Source organism: Bos javanicus, chromosome 16 (genome assembly GCF_032452875.1).
Source record: "Bos javanicus breed banteng chromosome 16, ARS-OSU_banteng_1.0, whole genome shotgun sequence".
In the NCBI taxonomy this organism is placed as follows: Eukaryota; Metazoa; Chordata; class Mammalia; order Artiodactyla; family Bovidae; genus Bos; species Bos javanicus.
Window position 1 is genome coordinate 69,319,184 of NC_083883.1, and position 25,350 is coordinate 69,344,533.

The 25,350-nt window shown below is 41.0% G+C and overlaps 1 pseudogene; it reads right to left on the reverse strand.

Moving 5' to 3' along the window:
* Positions 1–3,853: 3,853 nt before the first annotated feature.
* On the reverse strand, positions 3,854–25,034 carry LOC133227380 (cysteine dioxygenase type 1-like; annotated as a pseudogene).
* Between the last annotated feature and the right edge of the window lie 316 nt (positions 25,035–25,350).

The window sequence follows — 25,350 nt, forward strand, 5'->3', positions numbered from 1 at the left end:
AGATTCCTAACTTGTGTGGCTCCGATAAGCATCTAAAAGGCACTGCCAAACCTTCTGAGGTCACTGATGCATTTATTTTCAATCACACTTCTGCATAGAGACCTCAAAGTAACAGTGAATGCAATTTTTTGTTTTGAAATATTTTCTGTATGCCAGCCCATGATCCCCGTACCTATGTGGAAATGGGTTTGGAACGCCATTTGCAACACAAACATTGGGTTTGAATGTCCCCAGAACATGTTCAATTTTTAGATGAGACATGTTCACATTCTCCCAAATGAAAACAACCTACCCCAAAGGAACCCTTCAATTAAATTACTTTACTTCTGAGAACTTTGGAATATTATAAGAATATTTTCCTGGCATACTGTTACATGTATAGCTACCCAAGCTCTTCCTATAGGTTCGTTTCCTTGAGAAGACTATATGGTAAGTACAACCGACATCTCACTAACTGGGACACTGTATCAATTAGTCATTGCTATGTAACACATCTACTCCAAAAGTCAATGGCTTAAAATAATAAACATTTATTATTGTTGACTATTTTACAGGTCAGCATGATCATTCTGGTCATATCTGGGCAACAGCTGCATGTCAAGTAGGTGACTCTGTGATCTTTATTATGTTTGGGAGGTTAGCTCTTTGCAAGCTGATCTAGAATAGACTCATAGAACTCAATAGCTGGGAAAACTGAACTCTTGTGTCTTCACTTGTACCTGTTTTTCATAATCCTTCAATAAGTGAGCTCAGGAACTCTCTGGCCAGCTTACATATGTTCTCCAGTCAATCAAAACAAGAGCAGAAGTGTAAATGAACATGTGCATTTTAACGTCTCTATTTGGGTCAACTTGCCGAGCCCAGAGTCAGTGTGTGTTTTTGGAGGTGGCAGAGATTCAGTACCAAAAGATGTGGATACAGAGGCGTGGAAAGCTGGGGCCATTCATACAACCTTTCTACCACAGGCATACCGAAAATAAGAAGTCAGTCATATTCAGTCACTTGGATGAATCCACAACAGTTTCAGCTTTCTAGGTGCCTCAGGGGTAAAGGCTCTGCTTGCCAATGGAGGAACCTCAAGAGATGTGGGTTTGATCCTTGGATCTGCAAGATCCACTAGAGGAGGAAATGGCAACCCACTCCAGTGTTCTTGCCAGGACAATCCCATGAACAGTAGTCTACAGGGTTGCAAAGTGTTGGACACGACTGAGTGAGCACACACACGCAACATTGGGATGCACCAACCTGTGAGACTAGAATAGCTTTCAGTACCAAGAGAGAGGATGAAAACCAAATCCCAAACTGAAGTGGGTGGAAAGTGCGCTCAGAATGCACAGGCAACACCCCAAAATGGCGCCCGTGAGAGAGACGAAGTTGGCGGGACGGCCAGAGATGGCAACGAGGAACGCGCGAGAGCCAGAGGAAGCCACCAACCATGCGGAACCAAGCTAGCAAGCACGAACAGTTACAAAGATGAACACTCGGGGGAAATCTCTCTGGATTCATTTCCTTCAAGGTGGTTGTTTGAGGAGGAGAACAGTTACAGATGTGATCATCTACAGGAGACAATGAAGTTTATTCAACAGAATAGTCATGAAAATGAGGTAACAGAAGAGCACCAGTGTCAAGGGCACACTTGCTACACTTATCTCCAGCCAGTATCAGCTGTGAACGATTGAGCACTTAGTATGGCCAGAGAGTAAAATTTTACAATAATTTTTTCCTAATTTTGAAAATATTTTGAAAAACATCAGTAGGCATGATTTGCCTACAGGTCTGAAACTCTAGATGTAGAGGTTTCATTTCTGTTAGAGATTGCTCCATAGAAATGGAGTATATATATATTTAACATTAACAAATTATAAGTGATTTGCCACCAGAATATAAATAATGTAAAAACTGTGAGATCGTCCTAGAGTATCAAACACATAGTTAAGAGGTTCCTAAAGATATTCTTGGCTTTCCCTGGTGGCTCAGTGGTAAAGAATCCACCTGCAATGCAGGAGATGCAGGTTCAATTCCTGGGCCAGGAAGATCCTCTAGAGAAGGAAATGGCAACCCACTCCAGTATTCTTGTCTGGGAAATCCCATGGTCAGAGGAACGTGGCAGGCTACATTCTGTGGGGTCGCAAGACTTAGATACGATTTAGCAAAAAAACCACCAACCACCACAAAGACATTTTTATCTCCTGAAAGCTTTTGCATTTCAAGAGTTTGCATTTTTGTGTTCTTTATCTAGAATTCTAATGGGTACTTCTAGAATCCCACACCAAAGTTGCTGCTAAGTTGCTTCAATCGTATCTGACTCTGTGTGACCCCATAGACAGCAGCCCATGAGGCTGCCTTGTCCCTGGGATTCTCCAGGCAAGAACACTGGAGTGGGCTGCCATTTCCTTCTCCAATGCATGAAAGTGAAAAGTGAAAGTGAAGTCGCTCAGTCGTGTCCGACTCTTAGCGACCCCATGGACTGTAGCCCACCAGGCTCCTCCATCCATGGTATTTTCCAGGCAAGAGTACTGGAGTGGGGTGTCATTGCCTTCTCCCACCCCAAAGTTAATTGCCCCTTATTTTTATCTTTTTATCTTTAAATCCATTTTATTAAAATTATTTGGCAATTCTGGCAGCAGTACAAAGTTTGACCACTGGACACAAAATAGACATGAGTTTCTAATTTTGGTTTGTTGTGGGTTTGGGTACACGTAGTTTTCTAAATCTTTTGCCCTTCATTTCATTACCAAATGGCAATGTGCCTTAAGTTTCTCTATCTACAATACTCTATTATTTAAAGAACAGGTATTTGTAAAATAATATTGGAAAACTAAAATGCACAGATGTAAAGAATTCTCTTCAAATATTAACAACATACAAAGTATATTGAAGACATCTACGTTTAGTCCTTCAAGTAACTAGACAGGTGGTTTGGTGTCTTGTATTACATTTATTTATTTCTAATTACAATTCAGAGAAAGTGTTTCCAAAAACTATGAAAACCTTCATTGACATTCACAGTATGGTTCCAGTGGGTTTTGAGTAAAAGCAGTGTTGCACCTGATTTAGTATTTTAAAATCACAAGCCTTTTTATCTTTAGTGGGATTTTTTTCTTCTATAGCAGCTTAGGGCACTATTTGCTTACTTAATGCCTTATAATTAACATCTGTTTTATAGTATTAATGATCTAAGCATTGGCCTTGTAAAGTATATTCGTTCAGTTCAGTTCAGTCGCTCAGTCGTGTCCAACTCTTTGCGACCCCATGAATCGCAGCACACCAGGCCTGCCTGTCCATCACCAACTCCCAGAGTTCATCCAAACTCTTGTCCATCGAGTAGGTGATGCCATCCAGCCATCTCATCCTCTGTCGTTCCCTTCTCCTCCTGCCCCTAATCCCTCCCAGCATCAGAGTCTTTTCCAATGAGTCAACTTTTTGCATGAGGTGGCCAAATATTGGAGTTTCAGCTTTAGCATCAGTCCTTCCAAAGAACACCCAGGACTGATCTCCTTTAGAATGGACTGGTTGGATCTCCTTGCAGTCCAAGGGACTCCCAAGAGTCTTCTCCAACACCACAGTTCAAAAGCATCAATTCTTCAGTGCTCAGCTTTCTTCACAGTCCAACTCTCACATCCATACATGACCACTGGAAAAACCATAGCCTTGACCAGACGGACCTTTGTTGGCAAAGTAATGTCTCTGCTTTTGAATATGCTATCTAGGTTGGTCATAACTTTCCTTCCAAGGAGTAGTATTACTGGATAGCAAATGGTGGGAGACCTTTTCCAAGGCAAAACTTTTCCTGGAACTTAAAGTAAGATCTCTGAGGGTTTGGTGTTCCTTAGTTGTCCTCCAGTGATCCTGAAGTTGTAAGTGGAGTCCTGATTCCAGAGTTGCTATGGTATGTCAGGGTGACTGTTTTACATCCTGTTCTTTGATCAAAGGCATCAGTTCAGTTCAGTCGCTCAGTCATGTCCGACTCTTTGCAGCCCCATGAATTGCAGCACACCAGGCCTCCCTGTCCATCACCAACTCCCGGAGTTCACTCAAACTCATGTCCATCGAGTCAGTGAGGCGAACTGTTCAAGTGAAGGCTCAGGGCAGGTTCTGTATGGCTGATATTCTGTACTCGATGTAAGCCAATGGAATTGTTGATGTAGGCACACTGGTTTTCCCTCAAGATTCGTTCAAACTTCTTGAAGTTTGAAGAATAATGTCTCTTTTGGATTTCCCTGCAGCATATTCAGAAAGCCGTGGGAATCGGTGCGATCATGGATACTGTTGCCATGTCTTTCCCCCATAGAATCATAAAATTAAACTTTCCATTTCCTGATTCTCCAGGTTTCAGGTACACTTGTACTGGTCTAACTTGGCACACACTGCCCACTCAGCGGGGTTTGCTCTCATAGGCTTCCAAGACTGCCCGCATGTCCTCCACACTGACCTGCTCACCTGCGAAGTGCTGGCATGGGATGCCGATCAGATTGGCCCGGGCAAGGCATGTGGCTTTAGCACCTCAGTCTGCCTGCTCCATCCCTTGCTGAACTGTCTCTCTGCTGGGCTGCAATGGGGGAGCTGAGCGAGCTAAGGAGGGGGTAGGGAGGGCAGTGTCCCTAGCTGCTAGCTAGACAGTTACACACAGACCCAAAAGCCCTAGATGCCCGAGTGCCACAGTATGACATCCACTGTGGTAGATCTGGGTATGCGCTGCGCACACATATAGGGACCAAACCTGCCCCTTAGGTATTTTTAAAATCAACTTGCTCGTGACACTTTACTACATAAAGACTTTCTGTTTATAAAAGTATTGGTCTAATATTTTGAACCCTTATCTTGTTGATTTCTAGAACACATGTTTTCGATCTCTTCCTACAGTATCTAGGAAATACATATAAATTAAGCACTTATAATTCTCAGCCTTGTTTATCTGAAAGATTGTTACTCACACTGCCGTTTTTTTGAATTTCAAGTTTATTGATTCAGCTTCTCCACTTGTATTGTTGGCTTCCTACCTCTTTTTGTTTACAGGCAGCCTAGGGGGAAGCTGTTTAAAATCCAAAGATCTATTTCTTCTCTGTGAGATAGCTCTTACTACGCATCCAATTCTTGGCATTGTTTGGAAGACTATCCTGTCTATTTCAAGACAAATTTTTACTGCAAGTGGTTAATCCAAGGGGTGAAAGAGAGGATGACAGATAAAGATGGTTTTCTTTAGCTTCCTAAGCCAAGTCTCCCAAATAAATCTTCATTCCTCTGTTTTCAGACTTTTAACTTGGATCTCAGGAAATATAAACACCCATTCCAAAGTTTGGCATATTTTCATATTGTATTCTGTACAAGCTTATACATACTTCTTTCTCTTTCTTTAGTGCAGAGATTTGAGGATGCATTATATAGTATGTTGGTACTACTGCTGCCTCTGAGATTGACTAGCTGATATTATATTATCACATTTTATCCTCCTATCTATATTCTTTTGACCTCACCTGACTCCCAGGCCCTCAGCAACTTCCTCCATCCAGTTTCTGACCCTGAGAGCTACTTGTGGGCTTGATGTGTGATTTTATACCTGAGGCCAAACAAGCAAAAATATATGGAGCCCCTGGTTCCTTTCACCATTTCTAGAAGCACGCATAGAGTGTGATGGCATTATGACCTATGATAATTTATTTCCTTTTACTATTCCACATAAAATTCCACTCTAAGCATTGCATAGAGTGTGATGGCTTCCCCAAAGCAGCTGAAGGGACCAGGTGACAGAACTTTCTAAGTGTATGTGAATCAACTCTCACGAGTCCAACTGTGACCAACAAGAAACAGAAGATGAAAGAGAGCCCAGCTGATGGCACGGCTACGTCTCACTGTGGCTCTTTGTGACGCAGTGGTCAGTATGACAACATGTCAGCTTGGATGTGCTTCCCACTGTTCGCTGCTGCACTTGCCCTTTTCTTCACTCTTGTTAACTTGGAATTCTTTTTTTTTTAAACATTTATTTATTCATTTATTTGGGGCTGCATTGGGTCTTAGCTTAGGTGCATGAGCTGCAGAACACGTGGGCTCTGAAGACTGTGGAATGCGGGCTATCTAGTGGGGGTATGTGAGCTCAATAGTTGCGGTGCATGGGCTCAGCTGCCTCAAGGCATGTGGGAATGTAAGTTCCCTGACCAGGACTTGAACCTGCATCCCTTGCATTGGAAGGCAGATTCTTAACCACTGGACCACCAAGGAAGTCCTTACCCTGGAGTCCTCTTTCCAAAAACACATTAGTACCACAGCCTTTTGTTACATTCAGTTTTCAAGGGAATCCAGGGGAAGACATCTGTGCATGTATATATGTGCATAATTTTATATATACCTATATATACTATATATATATATATAAATATACAAATACAGTTTGATATATAAATATATAGATATATATGAAAAATTACAACCTATGATAATTTATTTCCTTTTATTATTCCATATAAAATTCCATACCACATAAAATCCCTAAGTACTCTATGGAGACATTATGACATAAGATATTTAAGTCATAAAGAACTTATAAACCTTAGAATTTGTGTTTTCTCTTTATGGTGTTGTTTTGTTCTTTGTTAGTGGAAAAAAAAAAGCTTTACACAAAATAATAAATATGAACTTTGTAAAATAGCAGCTATAAATTTTGGAAAATGATCATTAAGAACACTTATCCTTTAGGAAAGTGGGGTTTCAGACTCTCAAAATTCTATATAAATGAAATAAGTACCATGAAGACTTTTAGCTTTAGACATCGTTCAGCTTAAAATACTTCTCTCTTAAATGCTATGAAGCCTGAAACCAAAAATCTGTTTTAGTTGCTCTGCTAATAGCAGAGGCATATTTTAAGATTAATGTCCATTTGACAGTTTTTTTGTGTGTGCTATTTTATTTCATGTTGGGTAGAAAATAAGGCAAACTTCTAATGCCATTTGCAATATACTTTTATAATATACATAGCAAAACAATACAGATGTTTAAATGATCTTGATTTTATCCTTCTTATTTCCCAATTCTAAATCAAGGCATGCATATTAATTTGTGGATTGATAGTCCAGCATTATTGATCCTGATCAGTATCCTTTTCTTATGTCAGCCTTAGGGATCATTTCAGAAATCAGACCATTTGTAGTTGATTCATTGCTGTCTGTGGGGGAAGAATAATTTCATATTCATTCAAGGCCTCTCTAAGAGTCAACACACTTCAAAACACTGAGGAGAGACCATGGACGATACAGCCTTGAGATAAATCCTATACAATAATTTCCATCACAACCTTTCAGAACTTACCAAGCAGAGAGATCAGGGAAGAAAAGCTACCAAGGCAAACTTTTCAAAGAGGAATCTTTTCAGAATTGTTGGTCCTGGGCCATTTGGCTGAGAGTGAAGAATGAAATGAAGGCCATAAAGATACCCCTGAGGTGAAGGATGAAGGAACTGTATCTCTGGGCCACTGGGACAAGAGCAACTTCAAGAAGAAAGCAATCTTAGTATCCTGTCCACCAGTCCTTCCAGATGCTGGAGGGAGTGCCTTTCTCTTCTGGATCAGGCCTAGATCAGCCCAAGTAGAAGAGAGATCCTACAGAGATCTGGAAAGGAGACCCAGGGGAAAGAACAGCAAGGCCCAGTGGCTAGCCCGGGACATAGCACACGGTAGGCATTCCATGTGTGGAATGACTGTGGAATAACCAATTTTAGTTCTCTGTGGGCGACATCTGTGCAACACTGAGCAAGTTACTTTTTCATTTCTTTCCTTTGAGCCTTAATTTCTCCACCTGTACAATGGGGATAATAAAAATTCTTACTTTAAGAATAATTTCAAGGATAAAATGCAATAATAATAGTACTTTGGAATTCACAAAGGCATAAACATATCCAGGAATGGAAAAACAGAGAGCAGCATCCATAGTCTTCTTTTCAAATATGCACAGATTTTAGCATTTGTCCCTACAAAAGCAGATCCTGATATGAGGACTTGTATCCAGGTAGTCCAGTTGAGGAGCAATTCTTAGAAGGAGGAGAGAGGGAAGAGGGAAAGTTAAAAAGGAGGGAGAAGCTAATTTTTGAGGTCACTTCTGTGGACAACTGGGGCTTGTTCTTACAGGAGGGTTTATAAAAAGTATATCAATGTATCTTAGAACTATCCACATGGGGATGAATTTATCCATCTGTTCCCACACTCCATAAAGAATGCTCCTGAAAGTGGTACTCTCCCAATTTCCAAGTCCATTCAAATCCTTGAGAGAGCAGGTTTCCACCAGGGTCTATAGAAAGAGATGTGCACATAACAGAAGATATCATGAGGTGAACTGAAGCCCACTCAGAGGATTTGAGTACAGTCACTGGAGATAACAGATACCATTTTAGTAGCAAAAAAGCAGAGCGAATTTTCTCTTTGACAGTCTTCTATTAAATATAGCCTATAACTGAACATGGAGTATAACACTGATATTTGCTGAATCCTCTTGCATCACAGAAATCTTATTGAACTTAACCTTAGTGAAGCCCAGAGAGACCCCATCTTCACTTTTTGCAGATTCCTGACAGTTCAGGATCTCTGTTTCTTGGCCTATTACCTAGAATCACAAAGTCCAACCTCTATATCAATGTCTGTAGAAACACTATGTGGGTTGAGTAGCTTTAAGACTTAAAGGATCTGGGGGCATGGGGCAGTATCAGTCACTCAGTCATGTGTGACTCTTTGTAAGTCCGTGGACTGTAGCCCACAAGGCTCCTCTGTCCGTGGAATTTTCCAGGCAAGAATACTGGGGTGGGGTGCCATTTCCTACTCCAGGGGATCTTTCTTCACCCAGGGATTGAACCCACGTCTCTTGTGTTTCCTGCATTGGCAGGCGGATTCTTTACCACTGTGCCCCCTGGGAAGCCCCATAGGGGTCCCTCTCATACTGCCTCCTGTCTGTCATCTTGCTCTCTCCACTCACCATTCCCTCTTCTTATCCTACACCTTCAAGCCTGTTCACAAATGTAGCCCATTTGCTCACTGACACAGAAGTGCATCCATACTCAGTCCTTAGAAGCTTGGCTTCTCTCTACAAAACTGGTTTTCTATCTTCAAGGAGTTCTTATATAATCTACTAAATTGTTTTTCTCCATAGCATGAAATAAAGATATATGATTTCCTCTGTGTGACTCAATAAGACTGTTTTTGAGTGAAAAAAATCTTGTCATAAACATTTTCTTTTTCCTAAACTATCCCTTGCATAAAATAGAATACTCATGGTGGACTAGCTCAATTCTCCCTTTGAAATGCTTGCATGGCTCAAAGCATGTCCCTTAACTCTTTAAAGTTATTATATTTATACATTTTTCTTTTTATGATTTTTGAATACCTCTTCCCACTAGAATGTAAACTCCAACAGTGTGACAACCAAGTTTTGCTTTGCTTGGCGCTGAATCATTGGTACCCTGTGATCAGTTCGGCACTAAAGTAGATGATCAATACAAATGTTCAGTGAACAAATGAATGAAATTTTATCTGTGAACTTTTGAATTTCTTCTTGCATAGGTAGAAGAAAAGAAGTAGAGAAATAGGAAAGCTCAAGTCCCAGCAAAGTGTCTTGCTGAAGGTCACAGAACTGATTGATAGCAGAGTGATTTAACAAGGCAGCCACACTCATTGCTTCAGCCCTCTTGTAACATTAGACTGTAATTCATCGTGATATTGCCTAATAGGAACAGTATGATAAATCCAGTGTTTTCCCTCAAACCTCTGTGCTTGACTTCAGAAATATCAAAGAAGTCTGGTCTCAGTGTTCTCTGACTCTTTTTTTCCTACTGAGAGATACCAAATGATTATAGTTAACATTGGAAAATGATGCTTTGGGGCTATGTCCCTCCCCCAAATTTTGAAATAACTACTATTTTTTAAAATTTTGACTGGGGTACAGTTGAATTACAATGCTGTTAGTTTTTGCTGTACAGAAAAATGAGTCATTTATACATGCACATATATCCACTCTTTTTTAGATTCTATTCCCATTTAGGTCTTTATAGACTAAGTAGAGTTCCCTGTGCTATATGGTAGGTCCTTACTAGTCATCCATATTGTGTAGAGTAGTGAATTGATGCTTTCAAATTGTGCTGCTAGAGAAGACTCTTCTTATGTGAAATCACAGCTTTAAAACTCTTCTTTATTTCCAATGAAGCGTTCAGTGATTTAGGACAGGGATCATTCCTCACATACACCAAAAAGCAATGAGTCCTACTCTCAAGAACACACAAAACAAAATGGCACAGGAGGACAGCACTTACAAGGTCTCATAAAGAAAACTAAGTAAAGCTGTTGGTCTGCCCTGGGACTTCAAAGAGCCCCAGAAAATCAGGTAAAAGTAAAAGGGAAGTAAAACAATCTGACTTTATTTCAACACCTCTTAAAAGGAGTCAGATCAGAATATAAAATTCCACTCGGACCTGGGGGCGGCTGCACTTTTATTTTCTAATTTTTTTCTGGTCTGCCAGGGTGAACAGCTTAGGAGCTCAGGAGGGGAAGCCTGTGGCTTCAAGCCCGGGTGGACCCCACTTTGCTGATGACTTTTGAGACGGGCAGAGGGAAATCAGAAGTTGTCATCTAAGCACTTGGAATTCAAAACCATGTCACTACCCCAATATTATGCAACTTGGTTTAAGCAGAGCCTGCAAATACAAAAAGTGGACAGTCATGCCCAGCTCTTTGCAACCCTGTGGACTGTAGTCCGCCAGGCTCCTCTGTGCATGGAATTCTCCAGGCAACAATACTGCAGTGGTGGCCATTTCCTTCTCTAGAGGGTCTTCCCAACCTGGGGACTGAAACTGGGTCTCTTGCATTATAAGGCAGATTCTTTACCGTCTGAGCCACAAAGGCACACACACAAACCTCACACACACTAGGAAAAGGGACCAGAACAGTAATCTGATGGAAGCCTGGACTGGACCTACAGGCCTCTCACATTATCGACCCTTAACCCATTTCTCAAAGATTTACTTATGTTACTGCCAGTATTCACCAAATGCGATAAAAGTTCACTATTTTGCACAAAGCAAGGGGAGATGGTGCTTTCAGTAATGGCGTAGAGATGATATTCACTTAAATGTGTTAATGTTATTTCCTGAAAACCTGCTTACACATTTTAAATGGTAAGCTATCTTTCTGATGATAAACGTCAACAACAGCCTTGAAGCACTATTCCCAATTCGTATGGCTGGCTCCAATGGTATTTGCTATGAGTGACTTACAAATAATCTCTAGCACATAATCCCCACCTGGGATCCTACCTGTTATATACAAAACCATTTAGAGCTTAGTGGATTGCCTGCATTCCCATAAGGGCCCCATGAATTATTTCTCACAGGGAGAAAGCATTTTAAAAGGTATATAATGATAAGGAAACTATCAGAGCAACCCGTCTCTGTTACTGTAGAGGGTAGGATAATTTACCTCCTTCCTTCACTCTTCTTTCTTCCATACTACACCCCGGTTCTCGAAGCCAACTGTACTTTAAAACAAAAAACAAACAAAAAAACACTAATGACCCTGCTTTGTAACGTGTTCCATTTGTTTCACAGGCTTCATAAAATAATTCCACATTAGTTTCCCTAGCCTAGTGTTTACATCGTGACATCTGTTTTTTCCTAGGTTTTCATGATTTATTTTGGTGTCTGTGTGAACTTGCTCTATAAGAGTAAAAGGAATTTGCTTAGATTCCCTTTTCCTGAAATGTATCCTGGTGCCGTGCAGACTATCAGACTTCCTATCCACAGAAGATCTGCCACTATCAAGCCTAGAGCTGCCACTTACTATGAACGCCCCCAAGTCATTTCATCTCTCTGGACCTCAATTTCCACATGTGTAAAATGGGGATGATAGCAGAAATAACTGTTTATAGTGTGTGGGGAATGTTTAAATTAATAAATCATTATATGCATACACACACACACACACATAACCTTTTGCCACCTGATAACCATTTGCAGCATGAACAAAGAAATGAAGGCCAGCAAAGGTACAGAGTATGAGAAACCTATCTCTTAGAGACCTTCCTTTGTGCTTTGGCATTAATAACTAAAGCAGCCGACACTTACTATGTGCCATGCTCTGATCAACCAATCAAATCAATATGTATAAATATAGGTAAAAAAGGTAAAATTAGCACCAAGTGAAGCCAAATTTGAGACTGAAGCTAAAGACAGTCAGGAATACTAATCCTATTTTGATATGCTATTCATCAGGTTTTTACATCTTGACATTTTAAAAACATTGTGTCAAAATATTATGTATCTTATTACCTGATGTGCCCTCCTCCAATTACACTTTATGTCCAAAGAAGAAGCCTCAGTTGTCACAGTTGCTCCTGGACAACTGTGAGCAAATGAGACTCAGTTCCAGTCTTCATGCTACTCAGAATCAGGTGGGAGGAGGGACAGGCCTTAACAAAGTCATCACAAGAATATTTATACATTTTTTCCATTAAAAATGCAAGAGTTTTATATTATCCCTTCGGCCTGTGGATGAGTACAGATGCTCTTTTTGAAATTATGAGCTTAAGTTTTAGTTCACTCATTTCTCAGGAAAGAGATATTCAGTATCTACTACATGCCAGGCACTGCTCTAGGCGCTGGGGAAGAGCAAAAGAGACACAAATTTCTACTTTCACAAAGTTATAGTCTAGTATGGAAGAGAGACAATGAACAACACAGATGAATAAAATACACCATCTGCCACATGGTGCTAAGTTATAAAGTTTGTGTTATAAATAAATGGAAGGGAGAGAGAAGCTATCTGAGAGAATTAAAATGTTAGACAAGAAACATTGGAATTGTGACCTTGGGGGATGTGAGAGAGAGGAATGCAGAAAATTGCAAGGAAATAGTCCAGGCGAAGGCAGCAGGTACTGCAGGGCAGAGACCCTGAAGTGGGATGTGCCTGGTAAGTGTTTAGATGGCAAAGATGGGAATTCCTGGGGTCCAGTGGTTAAGACTCCACACTCCCACTGCAGGAGGCACGGGTTCAATCCCTGGTCAGGAAACCAAGATCCCACATGCTGCATGGTTCGTCCAAACAGACAAAACTTTTCAGAAAGGGAGGAAGAACGAAAATAGCAAAAAGGCCAGGGAGCCGAGGAGAGAGTGAGCAGGAATTTAGATCAAAAACTGAATGGTGGACTGGTCACTGCGGACCTCTTCAGTCATAAGTGCTCTGCTTTGCACTCTGGCCAGGTGGGGCAATCACTGAAAGGATCTGGGTAGAGGAGTAGAGATCTGACTTAGGCTTAGCAGGATCAGGCCAGCGCTGCGCTGAGATAGACTCACCAGGAACAAGAGAAGTCGGACCATTTAGGAGCTCATCACACAATCCAGGAGGGATATGACTGTGGCTTGGACCAGTGTAAGAGCTCTGGAAGAAGAATCTAAGCATTCTGGATGTATTTTGAAAATGGAGCCAACGATGTTTGCTGTTGCTTTACATGTGACATGAAAGAGAAAGAAGTGTAAAGGTTATCGTGGTCTAAGCAACTGGAAGAATGGAGTTATAATCAACTGAGATAAGAATGTAAAGAAGTAGGTCTGGGAGGGATCATATAGGCAATCAGTTTTGGATACGTTAATTTCAAGATGCCTGTTAATCACCAAAATGGATAAGAGAAGCAGACATTTGGATATAGGTTTGAACTCTAGAGCTAGGGTACCATTTGGATCTAGAGATAAAAATTTGGGAGTCATCAATATATGAATGTGAAAGTGTTAGTCACTCAGTCACGTCTGACTCTTTGCTATCCCATGGACTGTAGCCTGCAGGCTCCTCTGTCCATGGGATTCTCCAGGCAAGAATACTGGAGTGAGTAGCCATACACTTTTCCAGGGGATCTTTCTGACCCAGGGATCAAACCCGGGTCTCTAGCATTGCAAGCAGATTCTTCACTGGCATTTAAAGCCATGGTATTAGATGTAGAATGGGCATAGATAGAATAGGGAAGTGGTCAGTACTCAGAGAAGACGAACTATATGAGAAGAACTAAACACTGCTCATTGGATGTAGCAAAGTGAGATGACCTTGATAAAGGCAATTTTAGTAAAGCGGTGTCAGTAAAAAGCCTGATTTAGTGGACTCAAAAGAAAAAGGAGAAATTTTAGAGAATTCATTTTAAGTTCTGCTGTAAAAATAAGTTGAGAAATGGGAAAATGACTTAAGGGAAAAGAAGTTCATGAGAGAATTTTCAAATGTTTGTTTCGTTTTTTATAATTTTATTTATGGGCTATTCTGGGTCTTCGTTGCTGCACGGACTTTTCTCTAGTCGTGGCAAGAGGGGACTACTCTCCAGCGCAGTGTGTGAGCGTCTCATTGTGGTGGTTTTTGGTGCAGAGCACAGTGTCTAGAGCGTGTGGGCTTCGGTAGCTGTGGCTCCCAGACTCTACAGCACAGGCTCAGTGTTGCGGCACATGGGCGTAATTGCTCCGGGACATGTGGGTTCTCCAATAAGGATCGACCCCGCGTCTCCTGCACTGGCAGGAACATTCTTTACCACTAAGCCATCAGGGAAGCCCTGTTTTGTTTTAGAAATAGGGAAAGCATACCTTATTTGTGCACGAGCCAGAAGACAAAATGATATCAAATGAGAAGGTGCAATGGGTAATAAGTCTGGTCTCATAACCCAAGCGTGTGTGTGTGTGTGTGTACGTGTTTCAATTGTCAGAGGAGGGAGTGAAAATGGCCTGAGAGGCAAGGAGGCCTAACAACTACACCACTAGCTCACTTCAAGCCAGTGCTCCAAAGAAAGCAATTGGAATAGAGTTTCCATTTGGGAGGGTGGCCGGGAAGCAGTGTATCCCTTGGAGAGCCAGAGTGGGTGATAGCCAGCCATGGTTCTCAAACTTTCGCATGCGTCAGAATCACCTGGAGGACTTGTTAAATACAAATTTCTGAACCCTACCCCAGGACTTGCTTTTTTAATTCATTTTTTATTGGAGCATAGTTGCTTTACACTGTTGTGCTAGTTTCTGCTGTACAGCAAAGTGAATCAGCCCAACGTACACATACATCCCCTCCCTTTTGGACTGACTTCCCACTCTGGTCACTAGAGTGCATTAAGTAGAGTTCCCTGTGCTATACAGCGTGTTCTCGTTAGTTATCTGTTTTCTGATGCAGCAGATTGGGGTGGGGTCTGAGAATCTGAATGTCTAACCAGTTCCAATGATGTTGATGCTGCTCTTCCTGGGGGATCCAATCCACTGGCTTAGTGCAAGAAGGTGAAAGTAATGTTCACAGAAGAGGCTCTTTAAGCTTGTGACTTTTAAAATTTGGTATCAGCTAAAGCCTGGTCCATTTAAAATTAACTCCAACTTTCAATGATTTTTAAGTCAATGCTTAAAAATTCATTATTAAACAGAGCTCTATTTTTTTCTGTGTCCCTTTACACTATTGGTTTGTAAGAATGTTCATTTCAAATAGTGCACATAAATGTTATTTCAGGTTGAAAAAAGAAATATATACCTTCTTAATCCAATTTTGAGTATTTTTTAGCCACTTACTTGTTTTATCTATTCCTTTGAATCTGTTCCATTCACCTTGAAAACATTTTACTTGGAGCCAAGTTATTTATTCTTTCATTCATTTATTTAGCAGATATTCATTGAGCACCTACTTAGGATCAGGTACCATTGTATCACTTGGGATATAGCAATGGAAAAAACATTTTGGCCTTTGGAAAGCAACATTGCAATTCAAAGAGAAAGAGATAATTAAATAAAATAAACACAAATAGTAATTCAGCTGGTGATAATTTTCACAAAGGATCAAAATAAAGCAGGAGAGGGGATAGGAATGCAACGCAATGAAATACATGATGGGTTGTCAGGTAAAGCCTCAGTAAGAAAGTGATACTTCAGCAAGAATATGAAGGAGGTAAGGAAATGAGATATCCAGGAGAAGAGTGTTCCAGACAGGAAGTTAAAGAGGCTCCAGTATGGGGCATATCTACCATGTTTAAAGAAGAACAAGGAGTCCACTGAAGTGGCTTGTACAGGGGAGAGGGTGAGGAGTCAATGATCGCAGAAGGCAATGTGCAAGGTTAGGGCAAAGGGCTGTGTCAAGTCTTTTACACCTTTAAGACAGCTTTGGCTTTTCTCTGGAATGTGAAGTCAAGTGGGCCTTAGAAAGCATCACTATGAACAAAGCTAGTGGAGGTGATGGAATTCCAGTTGAGCTATTTCAAATCATAAAAAATGATGCTGTGAAAGTGCTCCTCTCAACATGCCAGTAAATTTGGAAAACTCAGCAGTGGCCACAGGCCTGGAAAAGGTCAGTTTTCATTCCAATCCCAAAAAAGGGCAATGCCAAAGAATGCTCAAACTACCGCACAACTGCACTCATCTCACATGCTAGCAAAGTAATACACAAAATTCTCCAAGCAAGGCTTCAATAGTACATGAACTGAGAACTTCCAGATGTTCGAATTGGATTTAGAAAAGGCAGAGGACCTAGAGATCAAATTGCCAACATCTGCTGGATCATGGAAAAAGCAAGAGAATTCCAGAAAAACATCTACTTCTGTTTCATTGACTATGCTAAAGCCTTTGACTGTGTGGATCACAACAAACTGTGGAAAATTCTTAAAGAGATGGGAATACCAGACCACTTGACCTGCCTCTTGAGAAATCTGTATGCTGGTCAAGAAGCAACAGTTAGAACCAGACATGGAATAGACTGGATCCAAATCGGGAAGGGAGTATGTCAAGGCTGTATATTGTCGCCCTGCTTGTTTAACGTATACACAGTGTACATTATGTGAAATGCTGGACTGGATGAAGCACAAGCTGGAATCAAGATTGCTGGGAGAAATATCAATAACTTCAGATATGCAGATGATACCACCTTTATGGCAAAAAGCAAAGAGGAACTAATGAGCCTCTTGATGAAAGTGAAAGAGAAGAGTGAAAAAGCTGACTTAAAACTCAACACTCCAAAAACAAAGATCATGACATCCGGTCCCATCACTTCATGGCAAATAGATGGAGAAACAATGGAAATAGTGACAGACTTTATTTTTGGGGCTCCAAAATCACTGCAGACAGCGACTGCAGTCATAAAATTAAAAGACACTTTCTCCTTGGAAGAAAAGTTATAACAAACCTAGACAGTGTATTAAAAACCAGAGACATTACTTTGCTGACAAAAGTTGGTCTAGTCAAAGCTATGGTTTTTCCAGGAGTCATTATGGATGTGAGAGTTGGGCCATAAAGAAAGCTAAGAGGTGAAGAATTGATGCTTTTGAACTGTGGTGTTGGAGAAGCCTCTTGAGAGTCCCTTGGACTGAAAGGAGATCCAACCAGTCCATCCTAAAGGAAATCAGTCCTGAATATTCATTGGAAGGACTGATGCTGAATCTGAAGCTCCAATACTTTGGCCATCTGCTGCAAAGAACTGACTCATTTGAAAAGACCTTGATACTGGGAAAGATTGAAGGCAGGAGTAGAAGGCGACAACAGAGGATGAGATAGTTGAAAGGCATCACTTACTCAATGGACATGAATTTGAGCAAGCTCTGGGAGCAGGTGATGGACAGGGCGGCCTGGCGTGCTGCAGTCCATGGGGTCGCAAAGTGTCAGACATGACTGTGTGACTGAACTGAACTGAACTGAGGCTTTTCTCTATGTGAACTGGGCAGTCAGTGGAGGATTTTAAGCAGTGTAGAGCCATGAACAGACTTGCATTTTTTAAAAATTGAAGTATAGTTAATTTGCAATGTATTACTTTCAGGTATATGCAGTGATTCAGATATATATACATACATATATATATATATATATATGTATATATATATACACATACATAATCTTTCTCAGATTCTTTTCCATTATAGGTCATTATAAGATATTGAATATAGTTCACTGTGCTATACAATAGATCCTTGCCGTTGATCTATTTTGCATGCAATAGTATCTCAAACTCTTAATTTATCCTTCTCCACTTTTGCCCTTTTTAAACTATGTCTGTGAATCCATTTTTGTTCTGTAAATAAATTCATTTGTATCATTTTTTTTAGATTCTACCTATAAGTGATATCATATGGTATTTGTCTTTCTCTTTCTCACTTAGTATGATCATCTCTAGGTCCATCCATGGCATTGTTGCAAATGGCATTATTTAATCCTTTATTCTTATTACTAATTCTGAATAATATTTCATTGTATATATGTACCACATCTTTATACATTCATCTGCTAATAGACATTTACTGAAAAGCAGAGTATTTTGTAATGAAAATATTAATTTTGGATTAATCTGTATTGAAATAATATTAAAAGTCATGAGATTAGATGAAATCACCCAGGGAGTGAGTACAGAGTGATGAGTATAGAAAAAAGAAGAGATCTAACGATCAAGCCCTAGGTACTTCAACATTTTAGAGGAAGATAAAATAACTGTGTAGCAGAATGTTGAAGACTTACTATTCATCTAAATTGGCAATCATTACCCACCCCCAGCCAATCACTGGCCTGTGAGAAGGAAATCCAATCATTACCCACCCCCAGCCAATCACTGGCCTATGAGAAGGAAATGTCAAATATCTGCAGTGTTAAATATCTGATCTTTTTTCAAAGCTGACAGAGATATGAACTCTTATGAGAAACAATCAGTTTTTAAATGTTGGAAAATAATATTTTTCTGAACACTTTGCAGGCCAATCAAAATATGTTCACTGGCAAAATCCAGACCTTGATTTGTCAGCTTTCAATCTCGATTTGTACTTTTAAAAAGATTATTTCTGCCCTCATTACAATGAACTCAGAAAAAAAGGGAAGCAAGTACAGTCTGCCCCTAAACTGTAGGAGTTAAAGTTGATATTACCTATAAAATCTTAGAACAATGCCCAGTGCATAGTAGAAAATAAATGTCAACTCTTGTATTATTATTATTATTGTGACTTATTTGGAGCTTTAGTTATATCACCAGACTGCAAAAAGCAACAATAACTTATGCATTCAGAACAAAAAACAAAAGGGCCAAGGTGGCAGTTTTTGGAGGTCAGAATGAGGTTATGTATCCAAATTATGCCAACATCCTAAGGTGTGGCCAACAATTGACTCTCATCTTGAAAGGGAGGGGAAAAAATGACATAAAATACCTATTAAGTAGGTGGTTGCCAAGAATATACTTTAACATATTCTAATTATACCTTAAATTTTGGCACTCACTCCTTTTGAGAATCTAGGAAAATTCCATCGCAATTTCCATGGCTCCCGGAAATTTATGTTTTCTCAAAGACAACCTGGCATGCCTACATATCATTTAAAATCCTCTCCCGCAAACATCTGTGGGGCTTTTAAAAGGCATAAAAAACAAACATTAAGCACAAGCACATGCACACACAATCACACAAGCCCAGGCGCTTGCACGACACAGGCGTGTATATGCCCTGGAGAAGGGAATGGCAGCCCACTCCAGTATTCGTGCCTGGAGAATCCCATGGACAGAGGAGCCTTGGCAGGCTACAGTCCACGGGGCCGCAAAGCGTTGGACACACCTGAGCGGCTAACAAACAGAGAGGCGGGGGGCGTGCACATACATGTAAACACAAATGCATACACTCTTTCATTCAAGCATCAAGGTTTCCGCAGAGTTTTTCCAGTTTCCTGCAAGGCTTTCACATGGCTCTATCTCCATTCTTTTTGGGGGGAATTGGCAATCATCTGTACCATCCCCCCAGAGTTTTTGCATCAGGCAATGTTCAACATTCTAATACAGAAAGTTTTCCAACTTGTGGACAGAGCCTGTTTTTCCCCCGGATCCTCAGGCTCCTTAGAGCAGGTGTCCAGCAGTAACGGGAAGAGCCACCTTCATCTTCAGAGCTTTCCACAGCCATGCATCACCAGCCTTCCCAAGTCCTCCCACCGCTGACAGTACCTTGCCACTGATGGTTGGCTTTTGTCACAATTCATTTTTTCCCATTGACTCTAGCTGTAATTAGCTGGCGTTAGAACTCTGTCTTCCCCCTCTGTAAATTTTCAGAAGAGAATTAAAAGCCGCCCCCCTGGACTGTACATTTCAGTTATTTATAGTGAGGCCATGGATCAACAACCAAAGATATAAGAAGCATAATTTGTCTCCCAGGCATGTGTCATTGAGAGTCCTGGTGGCTGGACCATTCCTATTTAGTGCGAAAAAACTACAATGTGGGAACAAATGGGTTTGTCTTCTTTTGCAATGATGGTATCAGAAAATCTCTTTATAGGACTCACAGCTTGTGTCATGTGATTTCTCTGAACTTCAGTTTCCCTTCTGAGAAATCGGGAACCAAACTCATGAGCTTGTTTTAAATTCCCTATTAGCTAAGTATAATTATCCCTACTGTACAGATGAGGACACAAACATTTCAGGAGGTAAAGACAGAGTTTTGTACATTGGAAAATGCTTTACAACGTGAAACTATTCATATTACTGTTTATCTAAAACTATTGAGAAGATCCCCTCCCCTCCTCCTTTCCTCATCAAGCACATAAATTTGGAACTTGCAGCCTGGTGATAACACACAAGGGCATGTAATGTTGCAACTAGGGATAAATATGTTACAAGCCTGGTCAGGGAAAAATAATTTTCAGGGGATGAGCTAGCCAGTGCTCTGATTTTGATGGAAGGATGATTGAGAATTGAATTTCTCATTATAAAATCTATGAACCTACTGATGACCTCCCCATAGGAAAGCAGCTAAAGGGTGTTTTAATGAAAGAATAGTATGTCACTCTGGGGAGGAATTCCAACATTTAGATACAAGAGTGTCCTTTCAGACAAAAGAGACTGTGCTGAAAACAAAAAGAATTCTCAGAGGATTGAAGATGCCATATCTAAAGTCTCAAATTTGAATATGTATCAGAATGTCCTGAAGGGCTTCTTAAAAACATAATATTGCTGTGTCCCACCTCCCCAGTTTCTGAGTCAGTAAGTTTGAGAGAGAGCTTGAGAATCTGCATTTTTAATGAGTTCCAAGGTGACCCTGAAACTGCTAGTCTTTGCTCTGTACTTGTGTCCTCATCTCCGCTTAGAAGGACACCAGTCAGATTAGATTAAGGTTCATCCTAATGACCTAACTTTGCCTAGAGTACCTCTTTAAAGACCTGAACTCCAAACACACTCACACTGTGAGGCACTGGGGGGTTAGGACTTCATCATGTGAATTTGGGGGTTGGGGGTTACCCGTAACAGCTAGACAACTGAGTTATGAGCAAACTCTGCCAACACAGTGCCTCAGAAATCACAGCAAGTTAGAAGCCAGAGAGCAGACCCCACACATCACTCCACGGAATGTGGCCGAAGATGAGAGAGAGCCCGGGGAAACATTTTGCAGGACTCCGTGAGACTGGGAGGATGACACGGGTCTCATCCTCCCATCTCTCATGCACTGAAAGAGTGCGTGCCTGAGTCACTAAAATATGTTACAGAACATTCTGGTTCAACCTGGTGTTAAAAGATTCAAGCCCAAATGCTTTTTAAATGAGGAGCATGGTTTAAAGGGTCAGATGATTTCTGAGTAGGGGTTTATTTAAGGAGAACAAGACAACAAGCCTTCTAGGACTTAATCCTATGAGCTTCTGCTCAGGGCTCGAGCATTCCTGCTCTCCAGCAGCATTTCTCAGGCTCAGCAGTACTGACTGCTTGGAGCAGAACAGTTCCTTGTTTAGAGGGAGGGGGTTGTGGTGGTGGTGGCTATTCTATGCATTACAGGATGTTGAGCAGCACCCCTCTAGCCACTAGATGCCAGTAGCAACTTCCCTAGCTGTGACAAACAAAAATGTCCCTAGACACTGCCAAATGCCCCTAGATAGTGGGGAATACAAAACTGCTCCAGTTAAGAACCACTGCTCAATAGACCCTGTCTTAATCCATTTGGGCTGCTATAACAAAAATACCATAGATTGGGTGGCTTAAATAACTCACATTTATATGCCACAATTTTAGAGGCTGGAAAGTAAGTTCAGGGCACCAGCAGATTTGGTGTCTGTTAAGGATCAGCTTCTTGGGTCATAGACAGTCCATCTTTTTCAATCTGTCATCACAGGGTGGAAATGGAGAGTGAATGCTTCAAGGTCTAAGAGGGCACTTATCCCACTCATGAGGGATCCACCCTCATGACCTAATCACTTCCAAAGGCCATGAGTCCTCATGCCATCACCCTGGGGATTCAGTTTCAACATATGGATTTGCAGGGAGCACAAACAAACATCTCATAAACTCCAGGCACACTATCTCCATTCTCAACAACTCTGTGAAACAAGTACCATACACACTTCTTTGGATTAAGAATCACAGACTCATTGATATTTGCTCACTTTCACTCACCTAAAAACTATTCATCTGATTCCCAAATCTATACCTTTTTAATAAGCTGTCTTCGTTCACTTCACGTGCTTCCCAGGTGGCACAGTGGTAAAGAATCTGCCTGCCAATGCTGGAGACACAGGAGACGCAGGTTTGACCCCAAGATCAGGAAGATCCCCTGGAGTAGGAAGCAGCAACCTGCTCCAGTCTTCTTGCCAGGGAATTCCCATGGACAGAGGAGCCTGGCGGGCTACAGTCCATGGAGTCGCAAAGAGTCAGACATGACAGAGCACGCGCACACACACAGATTAGAATAAAGGGACAATGATGTTCCTATTTCTGAAAGTGACTCTAATTCCCAGAATTGGGGAAATGAAAATATCTTAGGTTCCAGGTCCAGAGATGAGATCACGCAGTAGTCAAAGTTAGGCCACTTTTCACACCCAGCTGCACACCCAGGCAACACCACTGGGCCTCCCCGAGGCTGTTCTTTCTTGCTGCCACCCGACAGACATCTGTCAGGTGGATGCTCAAAACTGGCAGGGTATGAAAAACACACCCAGCCCTCTGAGATTTTTCAGGCAAAGCACAGCTTGTCAGCCTGTCAGTTACTGTCATGAGGGTGCCAGACTGATTTGGTTCTTTCATCATTGCACATGAAATACTTTGTGTTTGCAGGGAAACCCTTTTGGGAATCAAAGTCCTATTTCTCTTTTTGAATGTTTCTTGGATGTCAGAGAGAATTCATTGCTTCAGAGGAAGTAGAATAATAAGCAATCTGTCTAAAGAATAGTCAAAGAAATGGGCTGAAAGCCTGTTTGGCCATGCCAAAGGGTCACTAGTTTATTCATTCATGTCACAACTTTCAGAAAACACCTAATGTGTGCCCAGTCTTGGGTCAGGCATAGGAAACTCACTGATGGACACAACAGGCTCCGTGCCCTCAAGAGTCTCACTGGCAGCTACAATGATACACTTAATCAATTAACTTGAATACAACGGTGCTCAGGTGTTCAATCTCAGAAGAAAGGCTAAGGAACCATATTAGGAACAAAAAGGACTGGGACTACAAATTTAGAGATGCCTTGCTCAATTAAATCATGATATGAGCTGTTCTAGTTTGCTGGTAATTCAGAGTACAAGAAACCCACTGGATTGGAATTGCAATCCCCTTTGAGTCTTCCATCTCATTCAGTAGAGACAAGTGTTGAATCGCTGGCCAGTAATCAGGTACCATTCTTCTTTCAACAATTCTTTGCCATTTGGCTTATTTGCAAACTGTTAGCCTATCTAGTAATTCTTTTCCCCCTATTTCTTGCTTCTTTTTTTCATGTTTACCAAATGCTCTCGCTTTCCTTTTAGTTTTAGCTGGTTTTTTATTGCAACTATGAAATATCTCACTCCCACTGACAATTCTCTGTCTTTCTCTTTTAGATTTTCTGGTACAAGCTGGCATTCTTTCAGCAAAAGACACTGAAAACTAAAAAGAGCCAGACATATTATTTCTGATTCTGCTCATTTTACTGTAGTGTGGCTACAACAGAAACTCAGGAGAGCTTTCCACAAGGACTTGTTCAAAGCCTTGACTATGTGGAATTGAAATTAAATATCTGCTTTATTCTATGCGAAATGGCATCTTCACTTTTGACTTTGAGTTTAAAGTGATTATAAAGGAAACAGATTAGAAGCCAACAGTAGGACTGAGCAAGTTAAATCAGTGAAGCTGATTTTGTCACAAATAAAGGCTAAGACACAATTGGAACAAATAGAGATGAGTGTCTATAAGCTAGTGTTTATGATGGGAAGTAGAAACATATGAGCCCTGTTTGTTAATAGCTTTTAAATTCAAATCACCTAACTTGATGTTCTGGCATAACAGTGATGTATCTGGTTAGTTCATCTCACACACAGCTCTGCTCCCCATTTGCCAAGTAAAGAGCAATGGGGAAAAAACGGCTGTCCTTTCCCAGCCCCCAACTGGCCCAGCACATGTTCCCAAACACAGAATCTGGCTGAGTAATTCAGCTGCTTAGCACATATGATAAGAAGTTGGAAGAATTGTAAGAAAATAGTTCATGTTCTTCACTTATTTTTCTATTGGTTTTTCTTTCACCTTGTGGGTAACAAAACAAGAGAGTGTTTCTCAGTTATTTTCACCCAGGCAAGAGCAACAGGTAAACGACAAAAATAAATATCTAAGAGTAAGTACTTCCTTCATCCTACAGGCATCATCTGCTCAACCAAGACCTATCAGTTTTGAGCACTTCCTATTTGTTAGCATGACTCTTAGCACTTTTTCTACATTTATATACTTTGTACTCATAATCAATACAAAAATCCAAGAAGTAGGTCCTTTTGAAAATTATTTTTTATGTTGACCATTGTTAAATTTTGCATCTGTTATGTTTTCCTTTTTTGGCGATGAGGCATGTGGGATCTTAGCTTCCCAACCAGGGACCAAGCTGGCACCTCTTGCACTGGAAGAGGAAGCCTTAACCACTGGACCACCAGGGAAGTGGGTCTTAATATAGTCATTTTACAGATTAGAAAACTGAGACTCAGAGAATCTAATGAACTGACCCAAAGTCACTCACGTCCACACCCAGTGATCAGACTGTGATCTGAATCAAGGTCACTGAGACTTTACACTGTCCTGAGAATTTCTCCTGGCATTCACGGACACAAACCGGGACTGCCTCTCTCTTCTGGGACCCGCCATTCGCAGTTCTCCTAGAATGCTATTCCTGTTCATTTCCATCCGTCTAGTCCTTTCCCTCAAGGTCTCAACTCTCGTCTCTTTCACAGAGTTTAGTCCAGCCTTTCCAGTAATCAATTGCTCCTCTGAAATCCTATGGCCCTTCTTTATTCTGCATTTAACAAACAGCCTTCTGCTGTTCATTTGTTCTGCAGCAAGGGTTAGAAGCCAAGAGGGAGGGGACATATGATGTCAAGAGGGAGGGGACTGATGGCTGCTTCATGTTGATGTATGGCAGAAACCAACACAATATTGCAAAGCAATTATCTTGGGATTAAAA